Below are 13,463 nucleotides of genomic sequence, written 5' to 3'. Positions count from 1 at the left end.
GATTGAGATGATCATGTTTTTTTTTTTCTTTCAATTTGTTAATGTGATGTGTTATACTAATTGATTTTCTTATGTTGAATGAGTCTTGCTTACCAGGAATAAATCCCATTTGGTTATGAGGTACAAATCTATTGATATGGTCCAGATTCGATCTACAGCTATTTTGTTGAGAATTCTTGCATCTCTGTTCATTAGAGAGATTGATCTCTAATTTTCTTTCCTTGTGATGTCTTTATCTGGCTTTGGTATTACGGTGATGTTGGTTTCATAAAAAGTATTGGGTAATTGTATTAGGGTTCTCTAGGGAAACAATCAACAAGATATGTCAATAGTATGCAATTCTATGAGTCTCTCAAGCAGCTGTGGGTATGCAGAAGTCCAGGTTCTGCAGGCAGGCTGCAACAAATGGCTGCAATGACAGTCCAATGGAGATTCTTGATGAATTCTGGGAGACGTTGGCCGTCCAAAGATGAGCTGAGACATTCTCTCTCAATGCTGAAATCACTTCCATTTTAAGGCATTCAACTGACTGGGTTAAGCTTCACTCATTACTGATGGCAATCTCCCTGATTGATGTACTTATAACCAGTTATCTATGATTTACCACTGCAGTAAAGTCAATGGTGACTAAAGCCCATAAATGCCCTTGTATTACAGTTAGACCAGTGCTTGCTTGACCAAACACCTGGGCACAATTACCTGGCTGAGCTGACACAATGGCCTAACCATCACAGTAATTTTCCCTCTTCAATTTTTTGGAAGAGTTTAAACAGGATTGATGTTAATTCTTTTGAAATGTTTGGTAGAATTCATCTGTGAAGCTGTCCAGTCCTGGACTTTTCTATGTTCAGAGATTTTTGATTATGGATTCAAGGTCTTTAAGTGTGATTGTTTTGTTGAGTTCTTGCATTTCTTGTAGTGTCAGTGTAAGTTGTTTGTGCATTTCTAGGAATTTGCCCATTTCATCTAGGTTGTCTAGTTTGTTAACATATAGTTTCTCATAATAATCTCTTATGATTCTTTTTATTTCTGTGGGGTCAGGCATACCTTCGTCTCTTTTATTTCAGATTTGTATTTATTTGTCTCCTTTTTCTCTCTCTCTTTTAATCTCAGTAGGGATTTGTGAATTTTACCGATCTTCTCAAAGAACCAGCTTTTGATTTTGATTTTTCTCTAATGTTCTTTTTTCTTCTCAATTTCATTTATTTCTATTCTAATCTTTATTATTTCTTTCCTTCTGCTTACTTTGAGGATTCGTTTGTTCTTCTTTTTCTAGTTTAGCTTGTTGCTCAGTTAAATCTTTGAGTTTAGCTCTTTCTTCTTTTTTAATATTGGTGTTTAGGGTTATGCATTTCCCCCTCAAAACTGTCTTTGCTGTAGCTCATAAGTTCTGGTAAGTTGTGTACTCACTTTCATTTGTCTCAATACATTTACCGATTTCACTTGCAATTTCTTCTTTGACCCACTGATTATATAGGAGTGTGTTAAGTCTTCACACATTTGCAAATTTACCTTTTTCCTGTCTATTATTGATTTCCAGTTTCATTCCCTTATGATCTGAGAAGCTTTTTTATATAATTTCAATCTCTTTATATTTATTGAGAGCTACATTGTTTCCTAACATGTGGTCTATACTCAAGAAGGATCCATGGGCATGTGCGAAGAATGATAACCCACTGAGTTTGGATGCAGCATACATTATATGTCTGTTAGGTTTAACTCACTTATCATACTGTTTAAGTTCGTTATTTTCTATCCAGTTGTAGCTAATGATGTGAGTGGGGTGCTGAAGTCTCCAATGACTGCTGTAGAGATGTCTACTTCTTCCTTCAGCTTTGCCAGAGTTTGTCTCATCTATTTTGGGGCACCTTGGTTAGGTGTGTAGATATTTATATCTTTTATATCTTCCTGATATATTATCCATTTTTTAAAATATTTAATGGTCTTCTATATCTCATAACTTTTTTTTGAATTTAACGTTTCTTTTGTCTGATAGTAGTATACCTACCCTGCTCTTTTTTGGTTACTATTTTCATGGAGCATCTTTTTCTAACCTTTCACTTTCAGCCAGTTTGTATTTCTGGGCATAAGGTGGGTCCCTTGTAAGCAGTATATGGGTGGCTCATTTTTTTTAATACATCTTATCAGCCTATATCTTTTGATTGGTGAGTTTAATCCATTCAATTCAATAATATTACTGTAAATGCAGTGTTTTTTCCACATCATTTTATCCTTCAGTTTTCATATATCATATCATACTTTGGTCTGTCTTTTTACCTTTTTGGTTATCCTTTCTGTTATTCTTCTATACTCTCCTCCGAGCTTCTATCTCCTGTCTTTTTCTTTCAGGCTCTAAGTGTCTTCCCTTATTATTTCCTGCAAGATGGATTATTTATTTCAAATTCTCTTAGTTTCTGTTTGTGAAAATTTTAAACTCATCTTCATATTTGACAGTCAATTTGCTGATGCAGAATTCTTGGTTAGCAGTTTTTCTCTCTTAGTCTCCTAATTGTATCATACCAGTGTTTTCTTGCCTCCTTGTTTTCTGATGAGAAATCTGCATGTATCTTACTGTTTGTCCCATGTAAGCAATGGTTTGTTTCTACCTTTCTGCTCTCAGAATTTTCTCTTTATCTTTGAAATTTGTTATTCTGAGTAGTATGTATCTTAGAGTAGGTTTATTTGGATTTGTTGTGATTGGGGTACAGTGGGCTTCTTGAACATATAGGTTCATTTCTTTTGTGAGAGTTGGGAAATTTTCAGCTACTGTTTCCTCAAATATTCTTTCAAGTTCATCTCTCTTCCTGAGGCCTCTGCCATGTCCATGGATCTGTCTCTTTTCCTCTGTGTTCTTTTCTGCATCTTATTCTGTGTTCTCCATGAGTGAGTGTCCACCTAATCTTGATTTAATAAAGTAAAAGTGGAACTTTTAAATTCAGTACAATCAGAGGGGTATTATGCCCAGAGGAAAAGAGCAGTTTACAACTGTAATCAATATCTCTTTTTGGAATTCATAAATAATATCAAACTGCCATAGGAGGGAGTATTTCATCTAATATTTGAAAATAAGCTCATGCTCAAACTTTAGGTTGAAACACTGTCCACTATTAGATGTGAACCAATCTTGTGCTGTAAATGCATCCTTAATTTTGTGATTGTGGCACTTCTGACTGAATTAGTAAATTACAATTTTCACCTACACAAGAATATGGCTTAAACATTTTATGGATTTTTTCTCTGTATGGGACTGAATAAGCTACAATTGTTATTCTTGAATTTACATGATGATTGAATTTCCACATTACCTTCTGTAGAGCAGTTGCTCAGGGATATCTTCTGGTGCTCCCTCCTCTTTGGTCAGATAATGATTTTGGTGCTACTGATGGACTGGGTATTGTGGGCAGTGGATTTTTTTGACTGAGAAACATTCCTCCCTCAGTGTCTACAACCTTTTTAAAAAAATTTTGTCTTCTAAAAAGTTTTAGATCACAGTAAAATTACATATACAAAATGGGGTATTTCCATATATCCACCATCAAACCCTTTTCCCACTTCCCCAGCAACTATCATTTTACATGTGGATATTATGTTTGCTACAACTGATGTACAGATATTGAAACATAGCTACCAACCATGGTTCCATTATGGCTTACATTATGGTTTATATTTTAGACTGTACACTTTTCTAAATTTTGGTTACATTATTGTTTACATTTTAGACTATACACTTTTGTAAATTTTTGGTGAAATTTAACATGGCTTATATATCATTGCACGATCTTGTGGAACACTTCCATTACCCCCCAGTTACCCACACTTCCATCTATTCTATTCTTCTCTCCCCCTCTCTTCAGAGCCCACAGTGAAACCAAGCTTCACTGCTTGGAAGACAAGATTCATAGATACTTAAAACAATGCTGAGGGCTCAACCCTCCAGCTGTCCTCTGCCATTGGGAGCCACCCATGTTCTTGAGCGACACCCTCTTCTCTGAGAATAACAATCCACCCCAGGATTTTGGTACAACACTTTCCTGTTCATTGTATGTGTCTCTATCCACTGATACAGAACGTATGGCGAGATGAGCCCTCACACACTCCATATAAGCTTGCCCCAGGTGAACCCTGTGCCAGATGCCTCCCATCAAACATCTTATACCAGTAACCCTTCCTTATTATATATATATATTTTTAAAGATTTATTTATTTCTCTCCCCTTCCTCCACTCCCACCCCAGTTGGCTATTCTCTGTGTCTATTTGCTGCGTGTTTTTCTTTGTCCACTTCTGTTGTTGTCAGCGGCACAGTAATCTGTGTTTCTTTTTGTTGCGTCATCTTGTTGTGTGTCAGCTCTCTGTGTGTGCGGCGCCATTCCTGGGCAGGCTGAACTTTCTTTTGGGCTGGGCGGCTCTCCTTACAGGGAGCACTCCTTGCATGTGGGGCTCCCTACATGGGGGACACCCCTGCATGGCAGGGCACTCCTTGCGTGCATCAGCACTACGCATAGGCCAGTTCCACATGAGTCAAGGAGGCCCGGGGTTTGAACTGTGGACCTCCCATGTGGTAGATGGATGCCCTAACCATTGAGCCAAGACCGCTTTCCGCTTATTATATTTTCTACAGAGTTTTCTCAACATTATAGTTTCAGTCACATACTTGACACTCTCCCATGTTCACCTGCTCACCCCAAACCCTCCCCTGTATTCCATGGGCCATCTGAGCCATCCTCCCAACCCTAGACCCCTTCAGGCCTACAAAGCCCCAGGAAATAGTACCCCTATGCCCCCATCTTATTCCCTCACTGCACAACTACTTACGTCCACTTTATCATACATTTCACCCATGCAGGCATCAGCTCACAACCTTTCTCTTCCCCCCCCCCCCCACCAATTTCCTGTAAGCCTATTGCCCAGTCTCTAGCTCTCTGAGATACCTTGATTTGCTTAATTTATACCAAAGAGGTCATGTATTGTTTGTCCTCCAGTGCCTGGCTTCACTCAACATAAAGTCCTCAAGATTCATTCCTGTTACCCGTGTATTAGTACTGTATTCCTTCTTACAACTAAGAAGTATTCTATTATGTGTATATAGCACAATTTCTTTATCCATTCATCTGCTGATGGGCATTTTGGTTGTTTCCATCTTTTGGCAGTAGTGAATAATGCCACTATGGTCATTACTGTGAATCTATCTCTTCTTTTCCTGTTTGTGCATTTCATGTTGTCATTCAAATCCCTAGTCCCTCCAGGATTTTTTTCTGTCTTTTTATCTATCGGTTCTGTCTGATTTCAGCTGTCTTGTCTTCTGCTTCCCTGATTCTTTCCTCTGTCTGTTCAATTCAGCTGTTACGTGCTTCCAGGGTGTTTTTTATTTATTTTAATTTTAATTTATTTTTATTAAATTGTCTTTTTTTAAAGATACATAGATGAAAAAATGTTACATTAAAAAATATAAGAGTCGGGGGTGATCACCGGACATCGTGGATCCTCACAGGGCTCACTGGATGGAATGGAGGAGAGTATGGGCCATGATGTGGACCATTGTCTATGAGGTGCAGAGGTGCCCAAAGATGTACTTACCAAATCCAATGGATGTGTCATGATGATGGGAACGAGTGTTGTTGGGGGGGGAGAGGGGGGGTGGGGTCACATATATATTTTTAATGTAATATTATTACAAAGTCAATAAAAAAAAATTCCTAAAAAAAATATATATATATATAAGAGAGAAGCAGACTTGGCCCAGTGGATAGGGCGTCCGTCTACCACATGGGAGGTCCGTGGTTCAAACCCTGGGCCTCGTTGACCCATGTGGAGCTGGCCCATGCGCAGTGCTGATGTGTGCAAGGAGTGCCATGCCATGCAGGGGTGCCCCCGCGTAGGGGAGCCCCACGTGCAAGGAGTGCGCTCTGTAAGGAGAGCCTCCCAGCACGAAAGAAAGTTCAGCCTGCCCAGGAATGGTGCTGCACACACGGAGAGCCGACACAGCAAGATGATGCAACAAAGAGAGACACAGATTCCCGTGCCACTGACAGCAACAGAAGAGGACAAAAGAAGAACATGCAGCAAAATGGACACAGAGAGCCGACAACTGGAGCAGGGAGGGGAGAGAAATAAATAAATCTTTAAAAATATATATATATATAAGAGGTTCCCACATACCCCACACCTCATCCCCTCACTCCCACATCAACAATCTCTTTCATCATTGTGGCACATTCATTGCATTTGGTGAATACAATTTGGAGCACTGCTGTACCACACAGATTATAGTTTCCATTGTAGTTTATACTCTCCCCCAGTACATTCAGTGGGCTATGGCAGGATATATAGTATCTAGCATCTGTCCCTGCAGTATGATTTAGGACAACCCCAAGTCCCCAAAATGCCCCCACATCTCATCTCTTCTTCCCTCTACCTGCCCTAAGCAACTACCATGGCCTCTGTCTGCACATCAGTGATGCAATTTCTACCATTGCTAGAGTCATAACATTTCTATAGTAGGATACCAGTAAATCTACTTTAATCCATATTTTATTCCTTCATCCTGTGGACCCTGGAATGGTGATTTTCACTCCACTTCTAAATTAAGAGGGATCTTAGATCCCACATGGCTAATGGATGCAAATCTCCTGCTTGCAGTTGTAGGCATTCTTGGTTCCCTGGTGTGGTGGATGACCATCTTCACCTCCCTGTTAGCTGACCTGTGTAAGTCCAACAAACCAGAGAGTAGGAGTTGCAACTCTACTGATACTCAGGGTCCAGTTGGCACATGGCCAGTCCGGAGATTCAAGTCTCCTGGTTATATACCAACCCCAGCACCAACCACAGGTTCAGTAAAAATGACAGAAGAGGCATGTGTAGAGAGGTCACATCTGAGTCCAAATCCATCACACTCACACTTAGGAGTACAAATTCCAAAGTAGGACCCACTGGCAAGGCACTGAACTCCAGAGCCTTCTGCCATGACTGTAGAACCTGTGTGTCTCCATAGGAGAACCAGTACTTGGGGTTGTACCTACTTTGACTGTCTCTGGGATCCTGCTGAGGCATGCCTATGTGCAACCCCTCTGGTGACCTCCTGACTCTTTTTAAAAGACTCTTAGCCATATAAACTTGTTTGTCTTTACCATTTCCCCCTTTTATTCAAGGTCTTTTTCTAGTTTCATTACCAGCTGATGATTGGTAGTAATCTCTTGGCACCAGGGAGGCTCATCCATGGGAATTATGTCCAATGCTTGGGGGAAAGTAATGCATTTACATGCTGAGTTTGGCTTAGAGAGTGGCCACATTTGAGCAACATGGAGGCTCTCAGGAGGTAACTCTTAGGCACCCTGCAGCTCTAGGCCTAGTTCAAATTTCTGACACACAGGTTCATAAGCATAGTCATCAGTATCAAGGGACCATCATTGGGCCATCCTTCTTCATTGGTCCTTGCCCTTGCACTTGAGGGATTGTTGCTATTCCATTGGGGAATGTGACAGAGCCCCCCTGGCTAGGAACTCAGCATTCCTTCAGTTATTTGTAATTGTAACTACTATGAATATACACAATATATATCTGAACATTTTTATGTGCCCTATATACATACTCTGGAGAACTCCCTCCCACCCATATGTCCCCCATCAATAACAATCTACACCAGCATTCCTCCCCTGCCACAGTTGAAGCCCTCTATGGTCTAAAACCTCTTCAAAAATGAAGCCTAATATACTGCCAAATTCAATTTATAGGGAAATGAAATAGTGATAAGTTTAAAGAAGTAGAATACATACTAATTTAGAAAAACTAAAAGTAAAAATAAATTGGTGTATTAAAAATGAAAAATATCATAAAACTTTGTTTTTAACACTTCGCTTTTCATCACTGTAATAGGTGTTGTCCTGTATGTACAGTGGCAAGGCAATTTCTTTCATTTCTTCCTCAGTTTCTACATCCTCATTTTTGTTTAATTTTTAAATTTGTCTTAAAAAATGTTTTAGATCACAGTAAAATCTCATATACAATATAGGGGACTCCCATATATTCAACATCAAGGCCTTTTCCCCCTTTCCCACCAATGATCTTCTTACATGTTCATGTTATATTTGCTGCAGCTGATGTACAGATATTGAAACATAGCTATCAAACATGGTTCCGTTTTGGTTTACATTATCATTTATATTTTAGACTGTATAATTTTCTAAATTTTTAGTTACATTATGGTTTACATATAAACTCAGAAAATGAAAATATCCCATAAAGTGAGCACCTTCATTGGGAAAATTGTTAAGGATCTAATAGTGTACTGCTAATTAATGCTTCTCATGGAATTGTAACTGACTGGTCTAAGGGGTATGCAGTTCAGAATTGCAGTATGAATGAGACCTGCTATATTCATGAAGTACAGAGAAGGAAGGTGAATAAAACATAATACTGTTATTACCACTTATGCAAAGCACATGGGATGGAGATAGTCCCATTTTTTTCCAACATTATGGAAAGTTTCCTTCAGTTTAGGGTCCATTCACATATGAGAAAGCTGCTGGGAGCATGGGTGGTGCCTAGCAGGAGAGGACAGAACAATATGTCAAGCCCTAAGTGTTGTTGCAAGTAACTGAATTTTGTCCTTCAGGGAGTGAAGCTTGGTGGTTGCTGTAGGTTCCAGGGGGAGAGTGAGGGAGGAGTAGAACAGATGGAATGGGGACATGTTGGGGGTGATGGAAGTGTTCTACATGGCCTTGCTATGATGGATACATTTCATGTTAAATTACATCAAGGTTTTTTAAGTATATGGTCCAGGGTATAGACCATAATGTGGATCATTGACTATGGTTGGTGACTATGTTTCAATATTTGTACATTGGTGGTAGCAATCATGCCATTCACATATAAGATGTTATTGATGGGGGGTAGAAGGGGAAGATGTTGGGTATATGGGAGTCCCCTGTATTCAGTGCATGGCTTTTCTGTGGCCTGAAACTTCTTTGAGGTCAGAATGGAAAAAGTTAAGACACTGGGGGAATATATGGAAGGAAATGTCACTGTACATATAGGACAACTGATCTTACACTGATGAAAGACAAAATGTAAAAAAAAATTTTAAATATTTTTTCATGTTTTATTATCCCAACTTTTTTTATTCAAAAATTTTTTTGTATTTTATTCCTTTTTAAAATCATCATTTTATTTTAATTATTTTTGGGTATATTATTGGCTTCATTTTTTAGAAGGTTTTGTATCACAGAGGGTTGTGGCTGTGGTGGGAGTGCAGAGTGTCATTGATGGGGGATGCATAGGAAGCAACTCACCTGGGAATACATATAAGGCATGTAAATGTGTTCAAATGTTCATGGGACACTCTCATGTTGGTTGGAGAGTCATACAATAAGCCATGGGAGTCCAAGTCCCATCCTGGGGAGCTCTGCCATATTCTCAAGAAGCAGTGGGGGTCATCCAAGTACAGGGGCAATGACTGGTGGGGGGTGGTTCATTGATGGGTCCTTGATATTGATGACTGCTTATGAACATTTTTTGGAGTTGAAACTTAGCCTAGTATTACAGGGTGCCTAAAAGTTGTCTCCTGGGAGCCTCCTTGTTGCTTAAGTGTGGCCTCGCTCTAGACAAAGCTCAATATGTGAATGCACTGCCTTCCCCTCAGCATGGGACATGACTCCTGGGGATGAGACTCCCTGGCACTGTAGGATTGCTACCAGGCACCAACTGGTGATGCAACTGAGGAAGGATCTTGACCAAAAAGAGGAAAAGTAGGGACAGATGAGTTTGTGTGGCTGTGAGACTTCAGAGTGAGTCAGGAGGTTATTCCAGAGGTTGAACTTGTGCATGTCTGAGCAGGATTTCATTGCCAAAGTAGATACTACCACAAATAGCAGTCGCCTAAGGGCTCTACAAACATCCAGACTCTATAGTCAGGGTAGATAGCTCAGAAGTTTGGTGCCTTGTCCATGGGATCTACTTTGGAGTTTATGCTCCCCAGTGTGACAGAGTTGGACTCAGTTGTGGCTCTTCTGTCCTTCTATTTGAGTCTATAATCAGTACTAGTGGTGTTAAGTGTAAGTCCAGGGAACTCCAATCTTTGGGATGTCCATGTGCCAACTGGGCCCTGGGTCTCGGTGGGGTTGCAGCACCTACTTTTCAGTTCATTGGTCTCACCCAGGACAAGTAACAGTGAGGTGAAGATGGACAACTACCATACCAAGGACCCAAGAGTGTCTACACCTTCAAGCAGGAGAGTTCTTCCACCAGCCCTGTGGGATCACAGCCCTCTTTCACTTCAAGTTTAAGTGGATATCACCATCCCAGAATCCCCAGGATTGAGGAATTAACTATAGGCTGGAGTAGACTACTTGTATCCACTATAGATATTGTGATTTTTGTTGGAGATTTGGACCCAAAGGGTATCAGGAATGAAAGAAAGAGAAAAGGGAGAAGGAAACAAAGAGAAAGAAAGAGAGCTGGGATCAGGGGGTCTGTGAGTAATGACTCCTCAGACAACTTTACTGTTTACAAGGGACTCTCTATATACCCCAGCGTATGTGCCAAGAAGCAGGCATAAGTAGCCTACATGCCAATAAGCATAAACACATAGCCTACATGTCATCAAGCAGCAACACATATTAACTATCAGTATTACCCATAGTCTAAGGAATTTTTAAAAAATCTTATCTCAAGATACAAAGTCTAGGTGTTCTATTCACTACAGAAGGTATGAGCTCATATTTTCTTTCAGCCTTTACCAGTTTCATCCCATTTGCTGGGAACTCTTAATTACCACATTCCTTAGGTTGCAAGTGTAGCCATGGAGACAGCACTAGCATGGAGACAACACATCTCTCCTTGAGAGGCCACTGTGCCTCAGTTTCCAACATCTCCCCCTTTCTGTTTTAGTGGAGGTGACCATGCCTGTCTTAGGTTGCCCTCCTCTGAGAGTCTTACCCATCATTGACTACTGGTCAAGCTCTTCGACTTGGGGACATTATTGAAGTGCTTTTGAGAGCACCAGATTATTTGCATGTCCCATGGCTGTTATGCTTTGCAATTTTCTTCAAAAGCACTGTCCAGCACAAGCAAGGATCATGAGCAATAGAACAAATATGATTAACCTATTCCTAAAGCTGACAGGAAATGCTGTGATTTCCACCAATTAACTGGTTTAAATTTTGTAATATGTGAAATCATATCTGAGAAAATATCCTTATCATTGGCTACATGAATTTGACCTTGAGACATTTCTAATATTTTCCTTTGTAATTCAATTATTTCCAGAGAGATATTACTTTTATGGCCTAATAAATGATTATCAATTTTTTTTCTATCAGATGAATTATAGGCAAGAAGAATAATACAAAAGTTGCTTTATTCCAATCACATTTCAATCCCCTTAAGAAGTTTAAATTATACAATGATCTCCAATATGCAAAACAGCAGATTCTAACTCATTAGCCCAATTATTTAACTGTTCATCAATGTGCTCTTGGCTATGCCACAAATCACTAGCATTTTTATGCCAATCATGCATGTATTGTTGAGTCTAACTTTTGCGTAAAGCTACCATAGCAGTAGCAGCAGCTGTAATGATTTCAATCAGTCCCAAAATGCTTATAATAAGTAGTCCAATAAAGCATTTAGTCTGTTTGAAGAATTCTTATGTAGCAATAATTGACTTTTAGAAGATGACTGCCAAATCTGCTTCATTCACACCGGTATCCAGATGCATTTTCTTCTTCTGGCCATTGCTATTGTTTCTTCATCCTGCAACACACTTTCTGATAGACATATATACAATGCACCATTTTCATAAAACAATGAGTCATTCTTAATAGTTATCTTACCAGTTATGAAAACAAGTGGATCTCTAACACAGGTTTTAAAATGATATGTCTGATTAAGAGTCAAATACTGTCCTGTCTTCTTTATATTCCCCAAACATTCAGAAGTAGGGGCAATTCCAAGGAATATTTTCCACAAATTCTTTTGCAGGTTATGACTATGAGTGCCATTAGCCCAAGGGACCAGTATCCATTTTCCTTTGTAATGTTAACAGTTCCTGCCACAATTGCATAAGGAGAGGGCACACAGGCACAAAGTCCATAGGCAGACACAAGCTGCAAGTTCACAGTTCCAGAATTTGTAAAGTTAATGTAATGCATGGTAGCATTTGCCACAGGTCTCAGTGAAGTATTTTAATCTCTGGCCATATTTCCACATTTGCCCCTTTTTGTTTTTGTAACATATGGGGATGCCTATCAGCTGTTGGCAAGTAACAGGCAGCTGGAACTGCTGGACTAGGCACCACAAGGTTTGGTACTCACGATGTTCATCTTTCTGGTGGAGCCACTCTGCCTTTTCTCAGGTTTCAGTGGTAGGCCCTGGATCTTCAGGCATCCGCATTAACAGTCCTAAAAGGGGTGTTAGAGGAGTGGCAGGGACATGACAGTCACCTGTTACTACTAGTAGGTATTCTGGATGTTTTTTCATAATCTGAGAGTGACTTATAATAGTCCATCATTTCTATTTTGTTTTTAGTATTTGCAATCTACCCCTGGATAGGGATGGCAGTCTTTAGAGTGACCAGACACTATTGGGTTAAGTCTTTCACTTTTAGCAGGACCTCCTATGCTGCACACAATTGCTTTTTTTATATTTTACTTTTGGCCTCTTTTCAGAATTGTGATTAAAACCCAAGGGGTACTTGTTTAGAATTTTTCCTTTGCCACAAACTCCACCCAAAGCCAATATAGGTGCTTGCTACATCCAATTCATAGGCTAAGTTAATGTCCACAATTTACCTTCCTTTTATTATTATTTAAAGCAGCTTGCTGGAGGTTTTCCTACTTCCATGAAGGGCTTTTTCAATTAATACATACAATAGTTTTAACATTTGAGCTAAATGAGGGATGAAAGAGTCTTAGCACTTGAACATTATTACAAACTATTAACATGAGAAAACATTGCATTCAATCAGTTATAACATAGGGCATAGTTTTATCCCACCCAACCAAACCACATTTAGGAATTTAATAGAGCAGCAGGGACTTTGCAGCCTGTCCCAATTGTTTGCTTAGTTCAGACTCTTAAGATAAGATAGTGTCTCTGACCTTTCTTTTTATTCTGAAAAAATGATTACTGGTTAACATAATGTCATCAGTAGAGTTTCAGCCACCAATTTTATGCAGTTAGATTATCACCATGCCAGGACAGATGGTTGGGCTATGCACACAGCCTTGGGGGGACACTGCAAAAGTCCATTGTTGGGTTTTCCTTTAAAAGAGATAAGATCCTTTCTTCTTCAAACACTAAGGAAATGATGAGGTTAAAGCACAAGAAGCTGTTTTAATAAAACAGACTTTCTTTGTATACTGATTTTTCAGGATAAAAACTTTTCATAAACTTTTACCAAAACCAACTAATGATTTGAGAGACTTTGAAAAAGGACAAAATTTTTAACTTTGCATTAGTATACTATTTG

This window comes from Dasypus novemcinctus (genome assembly GCF_030445035.2).
Source record: "Dasypus novemcinctus isolate mDasNov1 chromosome 8 unlocalized genomic scaffold, mDasNov1.1.hap2 SUPER_8_unloc_2, whole genome shotgun sequence".
Lineage (NCBI taxonomy): Eukaryota > Metazoa > Chordata > Mammalia > Cingulata > Dasypodidae > Dasypus > Dasypus novemcinctus.
This window is presented reverse-complemented; position numbering follows the sequence as displayed.